This window comes from Convolutriloba macropyga, chromosome 12 (genome assembly GCF_964194025.1).
Source record: "Convolutriloba macropyga chromosome 12, txConMacr16.3, whole genome shotgun sequence".
Classification (NCBI taxonomy): Eukaryota; Metazoa; Xenacoelomorpha; order Acoela; family Convolutidae; genus Convolutriloba; species Convolutriloba macropyga.
The window spans coordinates 22340365-22365827 of record NC_134479.1 but is presented as its reverse complement, the minus strand read 5'-3'; the positions used below and the strand labels follow the sequence as shown (position 1 = coordinate 22365827).

General features: G+C 41.4%; 17 non-coding genes across 17 annotated transcripts; all 17 read left to right on the top strand.

Annotated features, from left to right (window-relative positions):
* Positions 1-6506: 6506 nt before the first annotated feature.
* Trnas-uga (transfer RNA serine (anticodon UGA)) lies at positions 6507-6588 on the top strand. The gene has a single exon. It is a non-coding gene; the product is annotated as a tRNA-Ser (tRNA).
* A 758-nt stretch (positions 6589-7346) lies between these two features.
* On the top strand, positions 7347-7428 carry Trnas-uga (transfer RNA serine (anticodon UGA)). The gene has a single exon. It is a non-coding gene; the product is annotated as a tRNA-Ser (tRNA).
* A 197-nt stretch (positions 7429-7625) lies between these two features.
* On the top strand, positions 7626-7707 carry Trnas-uga (transfer RNA serine (anticodon UGA)). Its single transcript has one exon. It is a non-coding gene; the product is annotated as a tRNA-Ser (tRNA).
* Positions 7708-8745: 1038 nt separating this feature from the next.
* Trnas-uga (transfer RNA serine (anticodon UGA)) lies at positions 8746-8827 on the top strand. Its single transcript has one exon. It is a non-coding gene; the product is annotated as a tRNA-Ser (tRNA).
* A 197-nt stretch (positions 8828-9024) lies between these two features.
* On the top strand, positions 9025-9106 carry Trnas-uga (transfer RNA serine (anticodon UGA)). The gene has a single exon. It is a non-coding gene; the product is annotated as a tRNA-Ser (tRNA).
* A 3834-nt stretch (positions 9107-12940) lies between these two features.
* On the top strand, positions 12941-13022 carry Trnas-uga (transfer RNA serine (anticodon UGA)). Its single transcript has one exon. It is a non-coding gene; the product is annotated as a tRNA-Ser (tRNA).
* A 475-nt stretch (positions 13023-13497) lies between these two features.
* Positions 13498-13579, top strand: Trnas-uga (transfer RNA serine (anticodon UGA)). The gene has a single exon. It is a non-coding gene; the product is annotated as a tRNA-Ser (tRNA).
* A 1597-nt stretch (positions 13580-15176) lies between these two features.
* Positions 15177-15258, top strand: Trnas-uga (transfer RNA serine (anticodon UGA)). The gene has a single exon. It is a non-coding gene; the product is annotated as a tRNA-Ser (tRNA).
* A 198-nt stretch (positions 15259-15456) lies between these two features.
* Positions 15457-15538, top strand: Trnas-uga (transfer RNA serine (anticodon UGA)). The gene has a single exon. It is a non-coding gene; the product is annotated as a tRNA-Ser (tRNA).
* A 198-nt stretch (positions 15539-15736) lies between these two features.
* Trnas-uga (transfer RNA serine (anticodon UGA)) lies at positions 15737-15818 on the top strand. The gene has a single exon. It is a non-coding gene; the product is annotated as a tRNA-Ser (tRNA).
* Positions 15819-16856: 1038 nt separating this feature from the next.
* Trnas-uga (transfer RNA serine (anticodon UGA)) lies at positions 16857-16938 on the top strand. The gene has a single exon. It is a non-coding gene; the product is annotated as a tRNA-Ser (tRNA).
* Positions 16939-17136: 198 nt separating this feature from the next.
* On the top strand, positions 17137-17218 carry Trnas-uga (transfer RNA serine (anticodon UGA)). The gene has a single exon. It is a non-coding gene; the product is annotated as a tRNA-Ser (tRNA).
* Positions 17219-17416: 198 nt separating this feature from the next.
* On the top strand, positions 17417-17498 carry Trnas-uga (transfer RNA serine (anticodon UGA)). The gene has a single exon. It is a non-coding gene; the product is annotated as a tRNA-Ser (tRNA).
* A 477-nt stretch (positions 17499-17975) lies between these two features.
* On the top strand, positions 17976-18057 carry Trnas-uga (transfer RNA serine (anticodon UGA)). The gene has a single exon. It is a non-coding gene; the product is annotated as a tRNA-Ser (tRNA).
* A 1318-nt stretch (positions 18058-19375) lies between these two features.
* Positions 19376-19457, top strand: Trnas-uga (transfer RNA serine (anticodon UGA)). Its single transcript has one exon. It is a non-coding gene; the product is annotated as a tRNA-Ser (tRNA).
* Positions 19458-20776: 1319 nt separating this feature from the next.
* Trnas-uga (transfer RNA serine (anticodon UGA)) lies at positions 20777-20858 on the top strand. Its single transcript has one exon. It is a non-coding gene; the product is annotated as a tRNA-Ser (tRNA).
* A 2939-nt stretch (positions 20859-23797) lies between these two features.
* Positions 23798-23879, top strand: Trnas-uga (transfer RNA serine (anticodon UGA)). Its single transcript has one exon. It is a non-coding gene; the product is annotated as a tRNA-Ser (tRNA).
* The last annotated feature ends 1584 nt before the right edge of the window (positions 23880-25463 follow it).

Below are 25463 nucleotides of genomic sequence, written 5' to 3'. Positions count from 1 at the left end.
CCGGTCAGCTCACTAGGCATAAAAATTTTTACATTTCAGCTGCCAAAAATTCGCCAGAGGATTGGCGCTTGCCTTCAAGCTGTGATGGCCGGGTGGTTAGGTCGTTGGACTTCAAATCCAATGGGAGCTTCCCCCGTAGGCTCGAACTCTGCTCGCAACGAAGAATAAGGGAATTTTGTTCCTTCTTTAAATCACTACTATCAGCAAATTTATTCAATCAAAATTTTTTTCTTTAAATACTGCTCCTCAGAACAGAGAAAACTTTATCAAACCACATCATCGGTCAACTTGTTAGGCATGAATAATCTAACACTTTACCTACCAAATAATTGCCAGACGAATTTCGCTGACCTTCAAGCTGAGATGGCCATGTGGTTAAGGCGTTAGACTTGAAATGAAATGGGAGCTTCCCGCGTAGGTTCGAACCCTGTTCGCGGCGTAGAAAAAGGCATTTTTGTTCTTTCGTTATATCACAATTATCAGCCAATTTATTTAATCGAAATTGTTTTTCCTTAAAATCTGGTCCTCAGAAAAGAGGAAATTGTATCAAACCACCTCATCGGTCAGCTTACTAGGCAAAAAAGTTCTCACACTTTTGATACAAAATAATTGCCAGTTGAATGTCGCTTCACTTCCAGCTGAGATACCCATGTGGTTAAGACGTTAGACTTGAAATCCAATGGGAGCTTCACGCGTAGTTTTGAACCCTTCTCGCGGCGAAGAAAAACTAAATTTTGCTCTGTCGTAAATCACAATTATCGGCCAATTTATTCAATCAAAAAAGGTTTTTCCTTAAATGCTTCTAATCAGAAAAGAGAAAACTTTATCATATCATCTCACCGGTCAGCTCTCTAGGCATAAACGTTCTCACACTTAAGCTGCCAGAAGATCACCAGATGACGGGCGCTTGCCTTCAAACTGTGATGGCCTGATGGTTGGGGCAGCAGACTTAAAAAACAAGGTTAGATTCCATCGTAGGTTCGAATCCTGCTTGTAGCGAAAAAAGGATCTTTTTCTGTCGTTGGATAAAGAATATTAATCAATTGATTCAATTAAAATTGTTTTTCCTTAAATAGTGGTCATCAGAAAGAAGAAACTTCACCAACACTCCACACCTCAACACTCAGCCCGATGAGCATAAATTTTTTTCACTTTATATCTGCTGAATTTCACCAGATGAGTGGAGCTTAGATGGAAGCTGTGACGCCCGAGTTGTTAAAGCGCTGGGCGTAAAATTCATTGGGAGCTTCCTGCGTAGGTTCAAACTCTGCTCGCAGCCAATGATAAAGGAATTTTGTTCTGTCGTTAAAGCACAATTATCAGCCAGTTTATTCAATCAATTAATTGCTTTTCCTTAAATACTGCTCCTCAGAACAGAGAAAACGTTATCAAACCTCTTCATCGGTCAGCGTACTAGGCAAGAAAGTTCTCACACTTTAGCTGTGAGAAAATCGCCAGATGATTGGGTCTTCCCTTCACGCTGTGATGGCCGAGTGGTTAGGGCGTTGGACTTCAAATCCAATGGGAGCTTCCCCCGTAGGTTCGAACTCTGCTCGCAGCGAAGAATAGGGGAATTTTGTTCTGTCGTCAAATCGCTACTATCAGCCAATTTATTCAACCAAAATAGTGTTTCCTTAAAAACTGCTCCTCAGAACAGAGAAAACTTCATTTAAACCACCTCATCGGTCAGCTTACTAGGAATGAAAGTTCTAACACTTTAGCTACCAGATAATTGCCAGATGAATGTCGCTTCCCTTCAAGCTGAGATGGCCATGTGGTTAAGGCGTTAGACTTGAAATCCAATAAGAGGTTCACGCGTAGGTTTGAACCCTGCTCTCAGCGAAGAATAAGGCATTTTTGTTCTTTCGTTAAATCACAATTATCAGCCAATTTATTCAATCAAAATTATTTTTCCTTAAATATTGCTCCTCAGGACAGAGGAAACTTTATCAAACCACCTCATCGGTCAGCTTTATAGGCATGAAAGTTCTCACACTTTAGCTACCAGATAATTGCCAGATGAATGTCACTTCCCTTCAGGCTAAGATGACCGAGTGGTTAAGGCGGAGGACTTGAAATTAATTGAGAGCTTCGCGCGTATGTTCGAACCCTGCCCGCAAGGGAAGAAAAAGTAAGTTTGTTCTGTCGTAAATTGCAATTGTCATCAAATTATTCAATCAAAAATGTTTTTTCTTAAATACTTCTAATCAGAAAAGAGAAAACTTTATCAAAACACCTCACCGGTCAGCTCACTAGGCATAAAGGTTTTCTCACTTGAGCTGCCAGAAAATCGCAAGAGGATTGGCGCTTGCCTTCAAGCTGTGTTGTCCTAGTGGCTAGGGCGTTGGACTTCAAATCCAATGGGCGCTTCCCCCGTAGTTTTGAACCTTGCTCGCAGCGAAGTATAAGGAAATTTTTTTGTCGTTAAAGCCCTACTATCAGCCAGTTTATTGAATCAAAAATGATTTCACTTAAATACTGCTCATCAGAACAGAGAAAATTTTATCAAACCACCTCAGCGGTCAGCTTACTAGGCACAAAAGCTCTCACACTTTAGCTGCCAGAAAATCACCAGATGACTGGATCTTACCATCAAAATGTGATGGCCGAGTGATTAAGGCCTTGGACTTGATATCCAATGCGAACTTCCCGCGTAGGTTCAAACCCTGGTCGCAGCGAAAGAAAAAAGGAACTTTGCTCTGTCGTAAATCACAATTATCAGCTAATTTGTTCTATTAAAATTGTTTCTCTTTAAGTAATTTTCATCAGAAAACAGAAAACTTTATCAAATTACCTCACCGGTCACCTCACTAGGCACAAAAGTTCTCACACTTTAGCTGCCAGAAAATCACCAGAAGAGTGGCGCTTCCCTTCAAGCTGTGATGGCCCAGTGGTTAAGACGTTGAACTTGGAACCGAATAGGAACTTCCCACGAATGTTCGAACACTGATCGCAGCGACGAATAAGAGAATTTTGTTCTGTCGTTAAATCATAACTATCAGCGATAATCTGTGATAGCCTAGTGATTGGGGAGTCGGGTTTAAAAAACACTTTGAAATTCCCTCGTAGGTTCGAATCCTGCTTGTAGCGAACAAAAAAGGAAATTTCTTCTGTCGTTTGATAAAGAATACAAATCAATTTATTCATTAAAAAATGTTTTTTCTTAAATATTGGTAGTCAAAAAGAAGAAACTTCACCAACACATCACACCTCAACACACAGCGCAATGAGCCTGAAACTTTTACCTCCATATCTGACTGAACTTCACCAGATGAGTGGAGCTTGGAGGGAAGCTGTCACGCCCGAAGCGTTAAGGCGTTGGAAGTAAAATCCAATGAGAGCTTCCCAGGTAGGTTCGAACCCTGCGCGCAGGCAAGAATAAGGAAATTCTGTTTTGTCGTTAAATCACAATTATCAGCGCTAATTTAATTAATCAAAACTGTTTTTCCTTAAATACTGCTCATCAGAACAGAGAAAACTTTATAAAACCACCTCACCGGTCAGCTTACTGGGGCACAAAAGTCGTCAAAATTTAGCTGCCAGAAAGTCACCAGATGGCTGGCGCTTGCCTTCAAGCTGTGATGGCTTAGTGGTTAAGGCGTTGGACTTGAAATACACTGGGAGCTTCGCGCGTAGGTTCGAACCCCGCTCGATTGAAGAATAAGGGAACTTTGTTCTGTCGTTAAATCACAAGTATCAGCCATTTTATTTAATCAAAATTGTTTTCCTTAAAAACTGCTCATCAGAACACAGAAAAATTTTTCAAACAACTTCAACGATCAGCTTGCTAGGCACAAATTTTCCAACACTTTAAATGCCAGAAAATCACCAGATGACTGATCAAGATGTGATGGCCGAGTGGTTACGGCTTTGGACTTCATATCCAATGGGAGCTTCTCGCGTAGGTTCGGACCCTGCTCTCAGCGAAGAGCAAGGGATTTTGTTCTGTCGTTAAATCAAAATTATCAGCCAATTTTTTCAATCAAAACTTTCTTTTCTTAAATCCTGCTCATCAGAAAAAAGAAAATTTTTTCGAACAACCTCACCAATTAGCTTGCAAGATACCAATTTTCTCCCACTTTAGCTGTCTGTCACAATTTTCTGTCGTTTGATAAAGAGTACAAATCAATTTATTCATTAAAAAATGATTTTTTTAAATATTGGTATTCAGAAAGAAGAAACTTCACCAACACACCACACCTCAACACTCAGCGCAATGAACATGAAACTTTTACCTCCATATCTGACTGAAATTCACCATATGAGTGGAGCTTGGATGGAAGCGGTCACGCCCGAAGCGTTAAGGCGTTGGAAGTAAAATCCAATGGGATCTTCCCGCGTAGGTTCGAACCCTGCTCGCAGCGAAGAGCAAGGGATTTTGTTCTGTCGTTAAATCAAAATTATCAGCCAATTTTTTGAGGCAAAATTGTCTTTTCTTAAATACTGCTCATCAGAAACAAAGGAAACTTTATCAAACCCCGTCACCGGTGAGCTTACTAGGCATAAAAGTTCTCATATTTTAGCTGCCAGAAAATTGCCAGATGATTGGGGCTACCCGTCATGCTGTGATGGACAAGTGGTTCAGGCGTTGGACTTGAAATCCAATGGGAGCTTCCCGCGTAGGTCCGCACCCTGCTCGCAGCGAAGATCAGGGGATTTTTGTTCTGTCGTTAAATCACAACAATCAGCCAATTTTTTCAATCAAAACTGTCTTTTCTTAAATCCTGCTCATCAGAAAAAAAGAAAATTTTTTCAAACAACCTCACCAATTAGCTTGCAAGATACAAATTTTCTCACACTTTAGCTGTCTGTCAAAATTTTCTGTCGTTTGATAAAGAATACAAATCAATTTATTCATTAAAAAATGTTTTTTCTTAAATATTGGTAGTCAAAAAGAAGAAACTTCACCAACACACCACACCTCAACACTCAGCGCAATGAGCATGAAACTTTTACCTCCATATCTGACTGAAATTCACCATATGAGTGGAGCTTGGATTGAAGCTGTCACGCCCGAAGCGTTAAGGCGTTGGAAGTAAAATCCAATGGGATCTTCCCGCGTAGGTTCGAACCCTGCTCGCAGCGAAGAGCAAGGGATTTTGTTCTGTCGTTAAATCAAAATTATCAGCCAATTTTTTGAGGCAATATTGTCTTTTCTTAAATACTGCTCATCAGAAACAAAGGAAACTTTATCAAACCCCGTCACCGGTGAGCTTACTAGGCATAAAAGTTCTCATATTTTAGCTGTCAGAAAATTGCCAGATGATTGGGGCTACCCGTCATGCTGTGGTGGACAAGTGGTTCAGGCGTTGGACTTGAAATCCAATGGGAGCTTCCCGCGTAGGTCTGAACCCTGCTCGCAGCGAAGATCAGGGGATTTTTGTTCTGTCGTTAAATCACAACAATCAGCCAATTTTTTCAATCAAAACTGTCTTTTCTTAAATCCTGCTCATCAGAAAAAAAGAAAATATTTTCAAACAACCTCACCAATTAGCTTGCAAGATACAAATTTTCTCACACTTTAGCTGTCTGTCAAAATTTTCTGTCGTTTGATAAAGAATACAAATCAATTTATTCATTTAAAAATGTTTTTTTTTTAAATATTGGTATTCAGAAAGAAGAAACTTCACCAACACACCACACCTCAACACTCAGCGCCATGAGCATGATGCTTTTACCTCCATATCTGACTGAACTTCACCAGATGAGTGGAGCTTGGATGGAAGCTGTCACGCCCGAAGTGTTAAGGCGTTGGACGAGAAATCCAATGGAAACTCCCCTCGTTAAATCACAATTATCAGCGCTAATTTAATTAATCAAAATTGTTTTTCCTTAAATACTGCTCATCAGAACAGAGAAAACTTTATAAAACCACCTCACCGGTCAGCTTACTGGGGCACAAAATTCCTCAAAATTTAGCTGCCAGAAAATCACCAGATGGCTGGCGCTTGCCTTCAAGCTGTGATGGCTTAGTGGTTAAGGCGTTAGACTTGAAAAACGATGGTAAATTCCCGCGTAGGTTCAAACCCCACTCGATTGTTGAAGAATAAGGGATTTTTGTTCTGTCGTTACATCACAATTATCAGCCATATTATTTAATCAAAAATGTTTTCCTTAAAAACTGCTTATCAGAACACAGTAAAATTTTTCACACGGACTCAATGATCAGCTTGCTAGGCACAAATTTTCGAACACTTTTGCTGCCAGAAAATCACCAGATGACTGGTGCTTCCCTTCAAGATGTGATGGTCGAGTGGTTGCGGCTTTGGACTTCATATCCAATGAGATCTTACCGCGTAGGTTCGAACCCTGCTCACAGCGAAGAGCAAGGGATTTTCTTCTGTCGTTAAATCACAATTAAGAGGCAAAATTGTCTTATCTTAAATACTGCTCATCAGAAACAAAGGAAACTTTATCAAACCACCTCAACGGTGAGCTTACTAGGCATAAAGGTGCTCATATTTTAGCTGCCAGAAAATTGCCAGATGATTGGGGGTACCCGTCATGCTGTGATGGCCGAGTGGTTCAGGCGTTGGACTTGAAATTCAATGTGCACTTCCCGCGTAGGTTCGAACCCTTCTCAAAGCAAAGATCAGGGGATTTTTGTACTGTCGTTAAATCACAATTATCAGCCAATTTTTTCAATCAAAACTGTCTTTTCTTAAATCCTGCTCATCAGAAAAAAGAAAATTTTTTCAAACAACCTCACCAATCAACTCGCAAGGCACAAATTTTCTCACACTTTAGCTGCCAGAAAATCACCAGATGACCGGCGCTTCACGTCAAGCTGTGATGGCCGAGTGGTTAAGGCGTTGGACTTGATATGCAATGATATCTTCCGGCGTAGGTTCAAACCCTGCTCGCAGGGAAGAGCAAGGGATTTTTGTTCTCTCGTTAAATCACAATTATCAGCCAATATTTTCAATCAGAATTGTCCTTTCTTAAATCCTGCTCGTCAGAAAAAAGAAAATTTTCTCAAACAACCTCACCAATCAACTAGCAAGGCACAAATTTTCTCACACTTTAGCTGCCAGAAAATCACCAGATGACCGGCGCTTCACGTCAAGCTGTGATGGCCGAGTGGTTAAGGGGTTGGTCTTGATATCCAATCGGATCTTCCCGCGTATGTTCGAACCCTGCTCGCAGGGAAGAGCAATGGATTTTTGTTCTGTCGTTAAACCACCATTATCAGCCAATATTTCCAATCAGAATTGTCTTTTCTTAAATCCTGCTCATCAGAAAAAAGAAAATTTTTTCAAACAACCTCACCAATCAGCTCGCAAGGCACAAATTTTCTCACACTTTAGCTGCCAGAAAATCACCAGATGACCGGCGCTTCACGTCAAGCTGTGATGGCCGAATGGTTAAGGCGTTGGACTTGATATGCAATGGGATCTTCCCGCGTAGGTTCGAACCCTTCTCGCAGCGAAGAGCAAGGGATTTTTGTTCTTTCCTTAAATCACAATTATCAGCCAACTTTTTCAATCAGAATTGTCTTTTCTTAAACCCTGCTCATCAGAAAAAAGAAATTTTTTCAAACAACGTCACCAATCAACTTGCAAGGCACAAATTTTCTCACACTTTAGCTGCCAGAAAATCACCAGATGACTGGCGCTTACCGTCAAGCTGTGAAGGCCGAGTGGTTAAGGCTTTGGACTTGATATCCAATGGGATCTTCTCCCGTAGGTTCGAACCCTGCTCGCAGCAAAGAGCAAGGGATTTTGTTCTGTCGTTGAATCACTTTTATCAGCCAACTTTTTGAGGCAAAATTGTCTTTTCCTAAATACTGCTCATCAGAAACAAAGGAAACTTTTTCAAACCACCTCAACAGTCAGCTTACTAGGCATAAGAGTTCTCACAATTTAGCTGCCAGAAAATTGCCAGATGATTGGGGGTACCCGTCATGCTGTGATGGGCGAGTGGTTCAGGCGTTGGACTTAAAATTCAATGTGAACTTCCCGCGTAGGTTCGAACCCTTCTCAAAGCAAAGATCAGGGGATTTTTGTACTGTCGTTAAATCACAATTATCAGCCAATTTTTTCAATCAAAACTGTCTTTTCTTAAATCCTGCTCATCAGAAAAAAGAAAATTTTTTCAAACAACCTCACCAATCAACTCGCAAGGCACAAATTTTCTCACACTTTAGCTGCCAGATAATCACCAGATGACCGGCGCTTCACGTCAAGCTTTGATGGCCGAGTGGTTAAAGCGTTGGACTTGATATGCAATGATATCTTCCCGCGTAGGTTCAAACCCTGCTCGCAGGGAAGAGCAAGGGATTTTTGTTCTCTCGTTAAATCACAATTATCAGCCAATATTTTCAATCAGAATTGTCTTTTCTTAAATCCTGCTCGTCAGAAAAAAGAAAATTTTCTCAAACAACCTCACCAATCAACTAGCAAGGCAAAAATTTTCTCACACTTTAGCTGCCAGAAAATCACCAGATGACCGGCGCGTCACGTCAAGCTGTGATTGTCGAGTGGTTAAGGCGTTGGTCTTGATATCCAATGGGATCTTCCCGCGTAGGTTCGAACCCTGCTCGCAGGGAAGAGCAATGGATTTTTGTTCTGTCGTTAAACCACCATTATCAGCCAATATTTCCAATCAGAATTGTCTTTTCTTAAATCCTGTTCATCAGAAAAAAGAAAATTTTTTCAAACAACCTCACCAATCAGCTCGCAAGGCACAAATTTTCTCACACTTTAGCTGCCAGAAAATCACCAGATGACCGGCGTTTCACGTCAAGCTGTGATGGCCGAGTGGTTAAGGCGTTGGACTTGATATGCAATGGGATCTTCCCGCGTAGGTTCGAACCCTTCTCGCAGCGAAGAGCAAGGGATTTTTGTTCTTTCGTTAAATCACAATTATCAGCCAACTTTTTCAATCAGAATTGTCTTTTCTTAAACCCTGCTCATCAGAAAAAAGAAATTTTTTCAAACAACGTCACCAATCAACTTGCAAGGCACAAATTTTCTCACACTTTAGCTGCCAGAAAATCACCAGATGACTGGCGCTTACCGTCAAGCTGTGAAGGCCGAGTGGTTAAGGCTTTGGACTTGATATCCAATGGGATCTTCTCCCGTAGGTTCGAACCCTGCTCGCAGCAAAGAGCAAGGGATTTTGTTCTGTCGTTGAATCACTTTTATCAGCCAACTTTTTGAGGCAAAATTGTCTTTTCTAAATACTGCTCATCAGAAACAAAGGAAACTTTTTCAAACCACCTCAACAGTCAGCTTACTAGGCATAAGAGTTCTCACAATTTAGCTACCAGAAAATTGCCAGATGATTGGGGGTACCCGTCATGCTGTGATGGCCGAGTGGTTCAAGCGTTGGACTTAAAATTCAATGTGAACTTCCCGCGTAGGTTCGAACCCTTCTCAAAGCAAAGATCAGGGGATTTTTGTACTGTCGTTAAATCAAAATTATCAGCCAATTTTTTCAATCAAAACTGTCTTTTCTTAAATCCTGCTCATCAGAAAAAAGAAAATTTTTTCAAACAACCTCACCAATCAACTCGCAAGGCACAAATTTTCTCACACTTTAGCTGCCAGAAAATCACCAGATGACCGGCGCTTCACGTCAAGCTGTGATGGCCGAGTGGTTAAAGCGTTGGACTTGATATGCAATGACAGCTTCCCGCGTAGGTTCAAACCCTGCTCGCAGGGAAGAGCAAGGGATTTTTGTTCTCTCGTTAAATCACAATTATCAGCCAATATTTTCAATCAGAATTGTCTTTTCTTAAATCCTGCTCGTCAGAAAAAAGAAAATTTTCTCAAACAACCTCACCAATCAACTAGCAAGGCACAAATTTTCTCACACTTTAGCTGCCAGAAAATCACCAGATGACCGGCGCTTCACGTCAAGCTGTGATTGTCGAGTGGTTAAGGCGTTGGTCTTGATATCCAATGGGATCTTCCCGCGTAGGTTCGAACCCTGCTCGCAGGGAAGAGCAATGGATTTTTGTTCTGTCGTTAAACCACCATTATCAGCCAATATTTCCAATCAGAATTGTCTTTTCTTAAATCCTGCTCATCAGAAAAAAGAAAATTTTTTCAAACAACCTCACCAATCAGCTCGCAAGGCACAAATTTTCTCACACTTTAGCTGCCAGAAAATCACCAGATGACCGGCGCTTCACGTCAAGCTGTGATGGCCGAGTGGTTAAGGCGTTGGACTTGATATGCAATGGGATCTTCCCGCGTAGTTTCAAACCCTGATCGCAGCGAAAAATAGGGGGTTTTTGTTCTGTCGTTAAATCACAATTATCAGCCAATTTATTCTATCAAAACGGTCTTTTCCTAAATACTGCTCATCAAAACAGAGAAAAATTTATCAAACCTTCTCAGCGGTCAGCTTACTAGGTACAAAAGCTCTCACATATTAGCTACCAGAAAACCACCAGATGACTGGCTCTTCCCTTCAAAATGTGATGGGCGAGTGGTTAAGGCCTTGGACTTGAAATGCAATGGGTGCTTCCGGCGTAGGTTCAAACCCTTCTCGCAGCAAATAATAAGGCATTTTTGTTATCTCGTTAAATCACAATTATCAGCCAATTTATTCAACCAAAATTGTCTTTTCTTAAATACTGCTCATCAGAACAAATAAAAATTTATCAAACCACCTCACCGGTCAACCTACTAGGCAACCTACAAAGTTCTAACACTTTAGCTGCCAGAAAATCAGCAGATAACTCGCGCTTCCCTTTAAGCTGTGATGGCTGAGTGGTTAAACCGTTGGAATTGAAATCCAATGGAAGCTTCCAGCGTAGGTTCGAACCCTTCTAGCAGCGAAAAATAGAGGATTTTTGTTTTTTCGTTTAATCACAATTATCAGCCAACTTATTTCGTCAAAATTGTTTTTTCTTAAAAAGTGCTCATCAGAACAGAGAAAGCTTTATCAAACCACCTCACCGCTCAGCTTGTTAGGCGAGAAAGTTCTAACACTTCAGCTACCAGATAATTGCCAGATGAATGTCGCTTCCCTTCAAGCTGTGAGGGCCGAGTGGTGTTAAAGCCTTGGACTTGAAATCCAATGGGAGCTTTCCGCGTAGGTTTGAGCCCTGCTGGCAAAAAAGAAAAAGGGATTCTTGTTCGGTCGTTAAATCACAATTATCAGCCAATTTATTCATTCAAAACTGCATTTTCTTAAATACTGATCATCTGAACAGATAAAACTTTATCAAACAATCTCACCAGTCAGCTTACGAGGCACAATTTAGCTGCCAGAAAATCATGAGTTCAAGTTTTGATGGCCGAGTGGTTAAGGCGTGGGACTTGAAAGCCATTGAGCGCTTCCCACGTAGGTTCGATCCCTGCTCGCAGCGAAGAATACGGCATTTTTGTTCTCTCCTTAAATTACAATTATCAGCCAATTTATTCAATCAAAACTGTCTTTTTTTAAATACTGCTCATTAGAACAGAGAAAACTTTATCAAACCACCTCACCGATCAACCTACTAGGCACAAAAATGATCACAATTTAGCTGCCAGAATATCAGCAGATGACTGGCGCTTCCCTTCAAGCTGTGATGGCTGAGTGGTTAAGGCGTTAGACGTGAAACCAAATGGGAGCTTCCCGCGTAGGTTCGAACCCTTCTCGCAGCGAAAAAAAATGATTTTTGTTCTGTCATTAAATCACAATTATCAGCCAATTTATTTTATCAAAAGTGTTTTTTCTTAAATACTGCTCACCAGAACAGAGAAAACTTTAAATACTGCTCATCAGAACACAGAAAATGTTATCAAACTACCTCACAGGTCAGCTTACTAGGCATAAAAGTTCTCACAATTTAGCTGCCAGAAAATCACCAGATGACTGGCGCTTCACTTCAAGCTGTGATGGCCGAGTGGTTAAGTCGTTGGACTTGAAATCCAATGGGAGCTTCCCACGTAGATTTGAACCCTGCTCGCAACAAAGAGAAAGGGATTTTTGTTCTGTCATTAAATTATCAGCCAAATCAATCAAAATTGTCTTTTCCTAAATACTGCTCATCAGAAAAGAGAAAACTTTATCAAACCACCACACCGGTCAGCTTACTAGGCACAAAAATTCTCAAACTTTAGCTGCCACAAAATCAGCAGGTGACGGGCGCTTCACTTCAAGCTGTGATGGCCGAGTGGCTAAGGCGTTGGACTTGAAAGCCAATGGGAGCTTCCCGCGTAGGTTCGAACGCTGCGCGGGGCGAAGAAAAGGCATTTTTGATCTCTCGTTAAATCACAATTATCAGCCAATTTATTCAATCAAAATCGTCTTTTCTTAAATACTGCTCATCAGAACAGAAAAAACCTTATCAGACCACCGCATCGGTCAGCTTACTAGGCATAAAAGTTATTACAATTTAGCTGCCAGAAAATCACCAGATGACTGGCGCTTGCGTTCAAGCTGTGATGGCCGAGTGGTTCAGGCGCTGGACTTGAAATTCAATGGGAGCTTCCCGCGTAGGTTCCAACCCTGATCGCAGCGAAGAATAAGGGCATTTTGTTCTGTCGTTAAATCACAATTATCAGCCAATTTATTTCATCAAAATTGTTTTTCCTTAAATACTGCTTATCAGAACAGGTAAAACTTTATCAAATCACCTCACCGGTCAGCGTACTAAGCATAAAAGTTCTGACAATTTAGCTGCCAGAAAATCACCAGATGACTGGCGCTTCCCTTCAAGCTGTGATGGACGAGTGGTTAAAGCGTTGGACTTGAAATCCAACGGAAGCTTCCAACGTAGGTCCGAACCCTTCTAGCAGCGAAAGATAGGGGATTTTTGATCTGTCGTTAAATCACAATTATCAGTCATTTTATTCAATCAAGTCTGTCATTTCTTAAATACTGCTCACCAAAACAGAGAAAACTTTATCAAACCACCTCAGCGGTCAGCTTATTATGCACAAAAGCTCTCAGACTTTAGCTGCCAGAAAATCACCAGATGACTGGCGCTGCACATCAAGCTGTGATGGCCGAGTGGTTAAGGCGTTGGACTTGAAATCCAATGGGAGCTTCCCGCGTAGGTTCAAACCCTGCTCTCAGCGAAGAATAAGGCATTTTTGTTCTCTCGTTAAATCACAATTATCAGCCAATTTATTCAATCAAAATCGTCTTTTCTTAAATACTGCTCATCAGAACAGAAAAACCTTATCAGACCACCTCATCGGTCAGCTTACTAGGCATAAAAGTTATTACAATTTAGCTGCCAGAAAATCACCAGATGACTGGCGCTTCCGTTCAAGCTGTGATGGACGAGTGGTTAAAGCGTTGGACTTGAAAAACAATGGGAAATTCCCGCGTAGGTTCGAATCCTTCTAGCAGCGAAAAATATGAGTTTTTTGTTTTGTCGTAAATCACAATTATCAGCCATTTATTCAATAAAAACTGTCATTTCTTAAATACTGCTCACCAAAACCGAGAAAACTTTATCAAACCACCTCAGCGGTCAGCTTATTATGCACAAAAGCTCTCACACTTTAGCTGCCAGAAAATTACCAGATGACTGGCGCTTCACTTCAAGCTGTGATGGCGGAGTTGTTAAGGCGTTGGACTTGAAATCCAATGGGAGCTTCCCGCGTAGGTTCGAACCCTGCTCGCAGCGAAGAATAAGGCATTTTTGGTTCTCTCGTTAAATCACAATTATCAGCCAATTTATTCAATCAAAACTGTCTTTTCTTAAATACTGCTCATCAGAACAGAGAAAACTTTCTCAAACCACCTCAACGGTCAACTTACTAGGCGCAAAAATTCTCACACTTTAGCTGCCAGAAAATCAGCAAATGACTGGCTCTTCCCCTCAAGCAGTGATGGCCGAGTGGTTAAGGCGTTGGACTTGAAAAACAATGGGAAATTCCCGCGTAGGTTCGAATCCTTCTAGCAGCGAAAAATATGGGTTTTTTGTTTTGTCGTAAATCACAATTATCAGCAATTTATTCAATAAAAACTGTCATTTCTTAAATACTGCTCACCAAAACAAAGAAAACTTTATCCAACTACCTGAGCGGTCAGCTTACTATGCACAAAAGCTCTCACACTTTAGCTGCCAGAAAATCACCAGAAGACTGGCGCTTCCCTTCAAGCTTTGATGGCCGAGTGGTTAAAGCGTTGGACTTGAAATCCAATGGGAGCGTCCCGCGTAGGTTGGAACCCTTCTTGCAGCGAAGAATAAAGCATTTTTGTTCTCTCGTTAAATCACAATTATCAGCCATTTTATTCAATCAAAATAGCTTTTTCTTAAATTCTGCTCATCAGAACAGAGAAAACTTTATAAAACCACCTCACCAGTCAGCTTACTAGGCACAAAAATTCTCAAAGTTTAGCTGCCAGAAAATCAGCAGGTGACTGGCGCTTCCCTTCAGGCTGTGATGGCCGAGTGGTTAAGGCGTTGGACTTGAAAAACAATGGGAAATTCCGGCGTAGGTTCCAACCCTGATCTCAGCGAAGAATAAGGGAATTTTATTCTGTCGTTAAATCACAATTATCAGCCAATTTATTTCATCAAAATTGTTTTTCCTTAAATACTGCTTATCAGAACAGGGAAAACTTTATCAAATCACCTCACCGGTCAGCGTACTAGGCATAAAAGTTCTCACAATTTAGCTGCCAGAAAATCACCAGATGACTGGCGCTTGCCTTGAAGCTTTGATGGCCGAGTGGTTAAAGCGTTGGACTTGAAATCCAATGGCAGCTTCCCACGTAGGTTCGAACACTGCGCGCAGCGAAGAATAAGGCAATTTTGCTCTCTCGTTAAATCACAATTATCAGCCAATTTATTCAATCAAAACTGTCTTTTTTTAAATACTGCTCATCAGAACAGAGAAAACTTTCTCAAACCACCTCACCGGTCAATTTACTAGGCACAAAAATTCTCACACTTTAGCTGCCAGAAAATCAGCAAATGACTGGCGCTTGCCCTCAAGCAGTGATGGCCGAGTGGTTAAAGCGTTGGACTTGAAATCCAACGGAAGCTTCCAACGTAGGTCCGAACCCTTCTAGCAGCGAAAGATAGGGGATTTTTGATCTGTCGTTAAATCACAATTATCAGCGAATTTATTCAATCAAATCTGTCATTTCTTAAATACTGCTCACTAAAACAGAGAAAACTTTATCAAACCACCTCAGCGGTCAGCTTATTATGCACAAAAGCTCTCACACTTTAGCTGCCAGAAAATCACCAGATGACTGGCGCTTCACTTCAAGCTGTGATTGCCGAGTGGTTAAGGCGTTGGACTTGAAATCCAATGGGAGCTTACCGCGTAGGTTAGAGCCCTGCTCGCAGCGATGAATAAGGCAGTTTTGTTCTCTCGTTAAATCACAATTATCAGCCAATTTATTCAATCAAAACTGTCTTTTCTTAAATACTGCTCATCAGAACAGAGAAAACTTTCTCAAACCACCTCACCGGTCAATTTACTAGGCACAAAAATTCTCACACTTTAGCTGCCAGAAAATCAGCAAATGACTGGCGCTTGCCCTCAAGCAGTGATGGCCGAGTGGTTAAGGCGTTGGACTTGAAATCCAATGGGAGCTTCCCGCGTAGGTTCAAACCCTGCTCGCAGCGAAGAATAAGGCATTTTTGTTCTCTCGTTAAATCACAATTATCAGCCAATTTATTCAATCAAAATCGCCTTTTCTTAAATACTGCTCATCAGAACAGAAAAAACCTTATCAGACCACCTCATCGGTCAGCTTACTAGGCATAAAAGTTATTACAATTTAGCTGCCAGAAAATCACCAGATGACTGGCGCTTGCGTTCAAGCTGTGATGGCCGAGTGGTTAAGGCGCTGGACTTGAAATCCAATGGGAGCTTCCCGCGTAGGTTCAAACCCTGCTCGCAGCGAAGAATAAGGCATTTTTGTTCTCTCGTTAAATCACAATTATCAGCCAATTTATTCAATCAAAATCGTCTTTTCTTAAATACTGCTCATCAGAACAGAAAAAACCATATCAGACCACCTCATCGGTCAGCTTACTAGGCATAAAAGTTATTACAATTTAGCTGCCAGAAAATCACCAGATGACTGGCGCTTGCGTTCAAGCTTTGATGGCCGAGTGGTTAAAGCGTTGGACTTGAAATCCAATGGGAGCGTCCCGCGTAGGTTGGAACCCTTCTTGCAGCGAAGAATAAAGCATTTTTGTTCTCTCGTTAAATCACAATTATCAGCCATTTTATTCAATCAAAATAGCTTTTTCTTAAATTCTGCTCATCAGAACAGAGAAAACTTTATAAAACCACCTCACCAGTCAGCTTACTAGGCACAAAAATTCTCAAAGTTTAGCTGCCAGAAAATCAGCAGGTGACTGGCGCTTCCCTTCAGGCTGTGATGGCCGAGTGGTTAAGGCGTTGGACTTGAAAAACAATGGGAAATTCCCGCGTAGGTTCCAACCCTGATCTCAGCGAAGAATAAGGGAATTTTATTCTGTCGTTAAATCACAATTATCAGCCAATTTATTTCATCAAAATTGTTTTTCCTTAAATACTGCTTATCAGAACAGGGAAAACTTTATCAAATCACCTCACCGGTCAGCGTACTAGGCATAAAAGTTCTCACAATTTAGCTGCCAGAAAATCACCAGATGACTGGCGCTTCCCTTCAAGCTGTGATGGACGAGTGGTTAAAGCGTTGGACTTGAAATCCAACGGAAGCTTCCAACGTAGGTCCGAACCCTTCTAGCAGCGAAAGATAGGGGATTTTTGATCTGTCGTTAAATCACAATTATCAGCGAATTTATTCAATCAAATCTGTCATTTCTTAAATACTGCTCACTAAAACAGAGAAAACTTTATCAAACCACCTCAGCGGTCAGCTTATTATGCACAAAAGCTCTCACACTTTAGCTGCCAGAAAATCACCAGATGACTGGCGCTTCACTTCAAGCTGTGATTGCCGAGTGGTTAAGGCGTTGGACTTGAAATCCAATGGGAGCTTACCGCGTAGGTTCGAACCCTGCTCACAGCGATGAATAAGGCAGTTTTGTTCTCTCGTTAAATCACAATTATCAGCCAATTTATTCAATCAAAACTGTCTTTTCTTAAATACTGCTCATCAGAACAGAGAAAACTTTCTCAAACCACCTCACCGGTCAATTTACTAGGCACAAAAATTCTCACACTTTAGCTGCCAGAAAATCAGCAAATGACTGGCGCTTGCCCTCAAGCAGTGATGGCCGAGTGGTTAAGGCGTTGGACTTGAAATCCAATGGGAGCTTCCCGCGTAGGTTCAAACCCTGCTCGCAGCGAAGAATAAGGCATTTTTGTTCTCTCGTTAAATCACAATTATCAGCCAATTTATTCAATCAAAATCGTCTTTTCTTAAATACTGCTCATCAGAACAGAAAAAACCTTATCAGACCACCTCATCGGTCAGCTTACTAGGCATAAAAGTTATTACAATTTAGCTGCCAGAAAATCACCAGATGACTGGCGCTTGCGTTCAAGCTGTGATGGCCGAGTGGTTAAGGCGCTGGACTTGAAATTCAATGGGAGCTTCCCGCGTAGGTTCCAACCCTGATCGCAGCGAAGAATAAGGGAATTTTGTTCTGTCGTTAAATCACAATTATCAGCCAATTTATTTCATCAAAATTGTTTTTGCTTAAATACTGCCTATCAGAACAGGGAAAACTTTATCAAATCACCTCACCGGTGAGCGTACTAGCATAAAAGTTCTCACAATTTAGCTGCCAGAAAATCACCAGATGACTGGCGCTTCCGTTCAAGCTGTGATGGACGAGTGGTTAAAGCGTTGGACTTGAAATCCAACGGAAGCTTCCAACGTAGGTCCGAACCCTTCTAGCAGCGAAAGATAGGGGATTTTTGATCTGTCGTTAAATCACAATTATCAGCCATTTTATTCAATCAAGTCTGTCATTTCTTAAATACTGCTCACCAAAACCGAGAAAACTTTATCAAACCACCTCAGCGGTCAGCTTATTATGCAAAAAAGCTCTCACACTTTAGCTGCCAGAAAATCAGCAGATGACTGGCGCTTCACTTCAAGCTGTGATGGCCGAGTTGTTAAGGCGTTGGACTTGAAATCCAATGGGAGCTTCCCGCGTAGGTTCGAACCCTGCTCGCAGCGAAGAATAAGGCATTTTTGTTCTCTCGTTAAATCACAATTATCAACCAATTTATTCAATCAAAACTGTCTTTTCTTAAATACTGCTCATCAGAACAGAGAAAACTTTCTCAAACCACCTCAACGGTCAACTTACTAGGCGCAAAAATTCTCACACTTTAGCTGCCAGAAAATCAGCAAATGATTGGCGTTTCCCCTCAAACAGTGATGGCCGAGTGGTTAATGCGTTGGTCTTGAAAAACAATGGGAAATTCCCGCGTAGGTTTGAACCCTTCTAGCAGCGAAAAATATGGGTCTTTTGTTTTGTCGTAAATCACAATTATCAGCAATTTATTCAATAAAAACTGTCATTTCTTAAATACTGCTCACCAAAACAAAGAAAACTTTATCCAACTACCTGAGCGGTCAGCTTACTATGCACAAAAAGCTCTCACACTTTAGCTGCCAGAAAATCACCAGAAGACTGGCGCTTCCATTTAAGCTTTGATGGCCGAGTGGTTAAAGCGTCGGACTTGAAATCCAATGGGAGCGTCCCGCGTAGGTTGGAACCCTTCTTGCAGCGAAGAATAAAGCATTTTTGTTCTCTCGTTAAATCACAATTATCAGCCATTTTTTTCAATCAAAATAGCTTTTTCTCAAATTCTGCTCATCAGAACAGAGAAAACTTTATAAAACCACCTCACCGGTCAGCTTACTAGGCACAAAAATTCTCAAAGTTTAGCTGCCAGAAAATCAGCAGGTGACTGGCGCTTCCCTTCAGGCTGTGATGGCCGAGTGGTTAAGGCGTTGGACTTGAAAAACAATGGAAAATTCCCGCGTAGGTTCCAACCCTGATCTCAGCGAAGAATAAGGGAATTTTGTTCTGTCGTTAAATCACAATTATCAGCCAATTTATTTCATCAAAATTGTTTTTCATTAAATACTGCTTATCAGAACAGGGAAAGCTTTATCAAATCGAGCTCACCGGTCAGCGTACTAGGCATAAAAGTTCTCACAATTTAGCTGCCAGAAAATCACCAGATGACTGGCGCTTCCCTTCAAGCTGTGATGGACGAGTGGTTAAAGCGTTGGACTTGAAATCCAACGGAAGCTTCCAACGTAGGTCCGAACCCTTCTAGCAGCGAAAGATAGGGGATTTTTGATCTGTCGTTAAATCACAATTATCAGCGAATTTATTCAATCAAATCTGTCATTTCTTAAATACTGCTCACCAAAACAGAGAAAACTTTATCAAACCACCTCAGCGGTCAGCTTATTATGCACAAAAGCTCTCACACTTTGGCTGCCAGAAAATCACCAGATGACTGGCGCTTCACTTCAAGCTGTGATGGCCGAGTGGTTAAGGCGTTGGACTTGAAATCCAATGGGAGCTTCCCGCGTAGGTTGGAACCCTTCTTCCAGCGAAGAATAAAGTATTTTTGTTCTCTCGTTAAATCACAATTATCAGCCATTTTATACAATCAAAATAGCTTTTTCTTAACTTCTGCTCATCAGAACAGAGAAAACTTTATGAAACCACCTCACCGGTCAGCTTACTAGGCACAAAAGTTCTCAAACTTTAGCTGCCAGAAAATCAGCAGGTGACTGGCGCTTACCTTCCGGCTGTGATGGCCGAGTGGTTAAGGCGTTGGACTTGAAAAACAATGGGAAATTCCCGCGTAGGTTCGAACCCTTCTAGCAGCGAAAAATATGGGTTTTTTTTTGTTTTGTCGTAAATCACAATTATCAGCAATTTATTCAATCAAAACTGTCATTTCTTAAATACTGCTCACCAAAACAAAGAAAACTTTATCCAACTACCTGAGCGGTCAGCTTACTATGCACAAAAGCTCTCACACTTTAGCTACCAGAAAATCACCAGAAGACTGGCGCTTCCCTTCAAGCTTTGATGGCCGAGTGGTTAAAGCGTTGGACTTGAAATCCAATGGGAGCTTCCCGCGTAGGTTGGAACCCTTCTTCCAGCGAAGAATAAAGCATTTTTGTTCTCTCGTTAAATCACAATTATCAGCCGTTTTATACAATCAAAATAGCTTTTTCTTAAATTCTGCTCATCAGAACAGAGAAAACTTTATGAAACCACCTCACCGGTCAGCTTACTAGGCACAAAAGTTCTCAAACTTTAGCTGCCAGAAAATCAGCAGGTGACTGGCGCTTCCCTTCAGGCTGTGATGGCCGAGTGGTTAAGGCGTTGGACTTGAAAAACAATGGGAAATTCCCTCGAAGTTTCCAACCCTGATCTCAGCGAAGAATAAGGGAATTTTGTTCTGTCGTTAAATCACAATTATCAGCCAATTTATTTCATCAAAATTGTTTTTCCTTAAATACTGCTTATCAGAACAGGGAAAGCTTTATCAAATCAGCTCACCGGTCAGCGTACTAGGCATAAAAGTTCTCACAATTTAGCTGCCAGAAAATCACCAGATGACTGGCGCTTCCCTTCAGGCTGTGACGGACGAGTGGTTAAAGCGTTGGACTTGAAATCCAACGGAAGCTTCCAACGTAGGTCCGAACCCTTCTAGCAGCGAAAGATAGGGGATTTTTGATCTGTCGTTAAATCACAATTATCAGCAAATTTATTCAATCAAATCTGTCATTTCTTAAATACTGCTCACCAAAACAGAGAAAACTTTATCAAACCACCTCAGCGGTCAGCTTATTATGCACAAAAGCTCTCACACTTTGGCTGCCAGAAAATCACCAGATGACTGGCGCTTCACTTCAAGCTGTGATGGCCGAGTGGTTAAGGCGTTGGACTTGAAATCCAATGGGAGCTTCCCGCGTAGGTTCAAACCCTGCTCGCAGCGAAGAATAAGGCATTTTTGTTCTCTCGTTAAATCACAATTATCAGCCAATTTATTCAATCAAAACTGTCTTTTCTTAAATACTGCTCATCAGAACAGAGAAAACTTTCTCAAACCACCTCACCGGTCAACTGCCGCTTGCCCTCAAGCAGTGATGGCCGAGTGGTTAAGGCGTAGGACTTGAAAAACAATGGGAAATTCCCGCGTAGGTTCGAACCCTTCTAGCAGCGAAAAATATGGGTTTGTTTTGTTTTGTCGTAAATCACAATTATCAGCAATTTATTCAATCAAAACTGTCATTTCTTAAATACTGCTCACCAAAACAAAGAAAACTTTATCCAACTACCTGAGCGGTCAGCTTACTATGCACAAAAGCTCTCACACTTTAGCTACCAGAAAATCACCAGAAGACTGGCGCTTCCCTTCAAGCTTTGATGGCCGCGTGGTTAAAGCGTTGGACTTGAAATCCAATGGGAGCTTCCCGCGTAGGTTGGAACCCTTCTTCCAGCGAAGAATAAAGCACTTTCGTTCTCTCGTTAAATCACAATTATCAGCCATTTTATACAATCAAAATAGCTTTTTCTTAAATTCTGCTCATCAGAACAGAGAAAACTTTATGAAACCACCTCACCGGTCAGATTACTAGGCACAAAAGTTCGCAAACTTTAGCTGCCAGAAAATCAGCAGGTGACTGGCGCTTCCCTTCAGGTTGTGATGGCCGAGTGGTTAATGCGTTGGACTTGAAAAACAATGGGAAATTCCCGCGTAGGTTCAAACCCTTCTAGCAGCGAAAAATCGGGTTTTTTTGTTTTGTCGTAAATCACAATTATCAGCAATTTATTCAGTCAAAACTGTCATTTCTTAAATACTGCTCACCAAAACAAAGAAAACTTTATCCAGCTACCTGAGCGGTCAGCTTACTATGCACAAAAGCTCTCACACTTTAGCTGCCAGAACATCAGCAGAAGATTCGCGCTTCCCTTCAAGCTTTGATGGCCGAGTGGTTAAAACGTTGGACTCGAAATCCAATGGGAGCTTCCCGCGTAGGTTGGAACCCTTCTTGCGGCGAAGAATAAAGCATTTTTGTTCTCTCGTTAAATTACAATTATCAGCCATTTTATTCAATCAAAATAGCCTTGCTTAAATTCTGCTCATCAGAACAGAAAAAATTTTTTGAAACCACCTCACCGGTCAGCTTACTAGGCACAAAAGTTCTCAAACTTTAGCTGCCAGAAAATCAGCAGGTGACTGGAGCTTCCCTTCAGGCTGTGATGGCCGAGTGGTTAAGGCGTTAGACTTGAAAAAGAATTGGGAAATTGCCGCGTAGGTTCGAACCCTGCTCGCACTGAAGACTACGGAAATTTTGTTCTGTCGTTAAATCACAATTATCAGCCAATTTATTTCATCAAAATGGTTTTTCCTTAAATACTGCTCATCAGAACAGAGAAAATTTTATCAAACCACCTCACCGGTCAGCTCACTAGGCATAAAAGTTCTCGCAAATTAGCTGCCAGAAAATCACCAGATGACTGGCGCTTCCCTTCAAGCTGTGATGGCCGAGTAGTAAACCGTTGGACTTCAAATCCAATGGAAGCTTCCAGCGTAGGTTCGAACCCTTCTAGCAGCGAAAAATAGGGAATTTTTGTTTTGTCGTTAAATCACATTTATCAGCCAATTTATTTAATCAAAACTGTCATTTCTTAAATACTGCTCACCAAAACAGAGAAAACTTTATCAAACTTCCTGAGCGGTCAGCTTACAATGCACAAAAGTTCTCACAATTTAGCTGCTAGAAAATCACCAGATGACTGGCGCTTGCCTTCAAGCTGTGATGGCGGAGTGGTTAGGGCGTTAGACTTGAAATCCAATGGCAGCTTCCCACGTAGGTTCGAACACTGCTCGCAGCGAAGAATAAGGCAATTTTGCTCTCTCGTTAAATCACAATTATCAGCCAGTTTATTCAATCAAAATAGTGTTTTTTAAATACAGCTCATCAGAACAGAGAAAACTTTATCAAACCACCTCACCGGTCAGCTTACTAGGCACAAAAGATCTCAAACCTTAGCTGCCAGAAAATCAGCAGGTGAATGGCGCGTCAATTCAAGCTGTGATGCCCGAGTGGTTAAGGCGCTGGATTTGAAAAACAATGGGAAATTACCGCGAAGGTTCGAACCCTGCTCGCACTGAAGAATAGGGAATTATTGTTCTGTCGTTAAATCACAATTATCAGCCAATTAATTTCATCAAAATTGTTTTTCCTTAAATACTGCTCATCAGAACAGAGAAAATTTTATCAAACCACCTCACCGGTCAGCTCACTAGGCATAAAGTTCTCGCAAGTCAGCTGCCAGAAAATCAGCAGATGACTGGCGCTTCCCTTCAAGCTGTGATGGCTGAGTGGTTAAACCGTTGAACTTGAAATCCAATGGAAGCTTCCAGCGTAGGTTCGAACCCTTCTAGCAGCGAAAAATAGAGGATTTTTGTTTTGTCGTTAAGTCACAATTATCAGCCAATTTATTCAATCAAAACTGTCATTTCTTAAATTTTGCTCACCAAAACAGAGGAAACTTTATCAATCTACCTGAGCGGTCAGCTTACTAGGCACAAAAGCTCTCACACTTTAGCTGCCAGAAAATCACCAGATGACTGGCGCTTCCCTTCAAGCTGTGATGGCCGAGTGGTTAAGGTGTTGGACTTGAAAAACAATGGGAAATTACCGCAAAGGTTCGAACCCTGCTCGCACTGAAGAATAGGGAATTATTGTTCTGTCGTTAAATCACAATTATCAGTCAATTAATTTCATCAAAATTGTTTTTTCTTAAAAACTGCTCATCAGAACAGAGAAAATTTTATGAAACCACCTCACCGGTCAGCTCACTAGGCATAAAGTTCCCGCAAGTTAGCTGCCAGAAAACCAGCAGATGACTGGCGCTTCCCTTCAAGCTGTGATGGCTGAGTGGTTAAACCGTTGGACTTGAAATCCAATGGAAGCTTCCAGCGTAGGTTCGAACCCTTCTAGCAGCGAAAAAAAGGGATTTTTGATTTGTCGTTAAATAACAATTATCAGCCAATTTATTCAATCAAAACTGTCATTTCTTAAATACTGCTCACCAAAACATAGAAAACTTTATCAAACCACCCCAGCGGTCAGCTTACTATGCACAAAAGTTCTCACAATTTAGCTGCTAGAAAATCACCAGATGACTGGCGCTTGCCTTGAAGCTTTGATGGCCGAGTGGTTAAAGCGTTGGACTTGAAATCCAATGGCAGCTTCCCACGTAGGTTCGAACACTGCGCGCAGCGAAGAATAAGGCAATTTTGCTCTCTCGTTAAATCACAATTATCAGCCAATTTATTCAATCAAAATAGCTTTTTCTTAAATACTGCTCATCAGAACAGAGAAAACTTTATCAAATCACCTCAGCGGTCAGCTTACTAGGCACAAAAGATCTCAAACATTAGCTGCCAGAAAATCAGCAGGTGAATGGCGCGTCAATTCAAGCTGTGATGCCCGAGTGGTTAAGGCGCTGGACTTGAAAAACAATGGGAAATTACCGCGAAGGTTCGAACCCTGCTCGCACTGAAGAATAGGGAATTATTGTTCTGTCGTTAAATCACAATTATCAGCCAATTAATTTCATCAAAATTGTTTTTCCTTAAATACTGCTCATCAGAACAGAGAAAATTTTATCAAACCACCTCACCGGTCAGCTCACTAGGCATAAAGTTCTCGCTAGTCAGCTGCCAGAAAATCAGCAGATGACTGGCGCTTCCCTTCAAGCTGTGATGGCTGAGTGGTTAAACCGTTCAACTTGAAATCCAATGGAAGCTTCCAGCGTAGGTTCGAACCCTTCTAGCAGCGAAAATAGAGGATTTTTGTTTTGTCGTTATGTCACAATTATCAGCCAATTTATTCAATCAAAACTGTCATTTCTTAAATACTGCTCACCAAAACATAGAAAACTTTATCAAACCACCCCAGCGGTCAGCTTACTAGGCACAAAAGCTCTCACACTTTAGCTGCCAAAAAATCACCAGATGACTGGCGCTTGCCTTCAAGCTGTGATTGCCTAGTGGTTTAGGCGTTAGACTTGAAAAACGATGGAAAATTCCCGCGTAGGATCGAACCCTGCTCGCCCTGAAGAGTAGGGAAATTTTGTTCTATCGTTAAATCATAATTATCAGCCAATTTATTCAATCAAAACTTTTTTTCTTAAATACTGCTCATCAAAACAGAGAAAACTTTATCAAACCAATCCAGCGGTCAGCTTACTAGGCACAAAAGCTCTCACACTTTAGCTGCCAGAAAATCACCAGATGACTGGCGCTTCACTTCAAGCTGTGATGGAGGAGTTGTTAAGGCGTTGGACTTGAAATCCAATGGGAGCTTCCCGCGTAGGTTCGAATACTTCTAGCAGCGAAAAATAGAGGATTTTTGTTTTGTCGTTAAGTCACAATTATCAGCCAATTTATTCAATCAAAACTGTCATTTCTTAAATTTTGCTCACCAAAACAGAGGAAACTTTATCAAACTACCTGAGCGGTCAGCTTACTAGGCACAAAAGCTCTCACACTTTAGCTGCCAGAAAATCACCAGATGACTGGCGC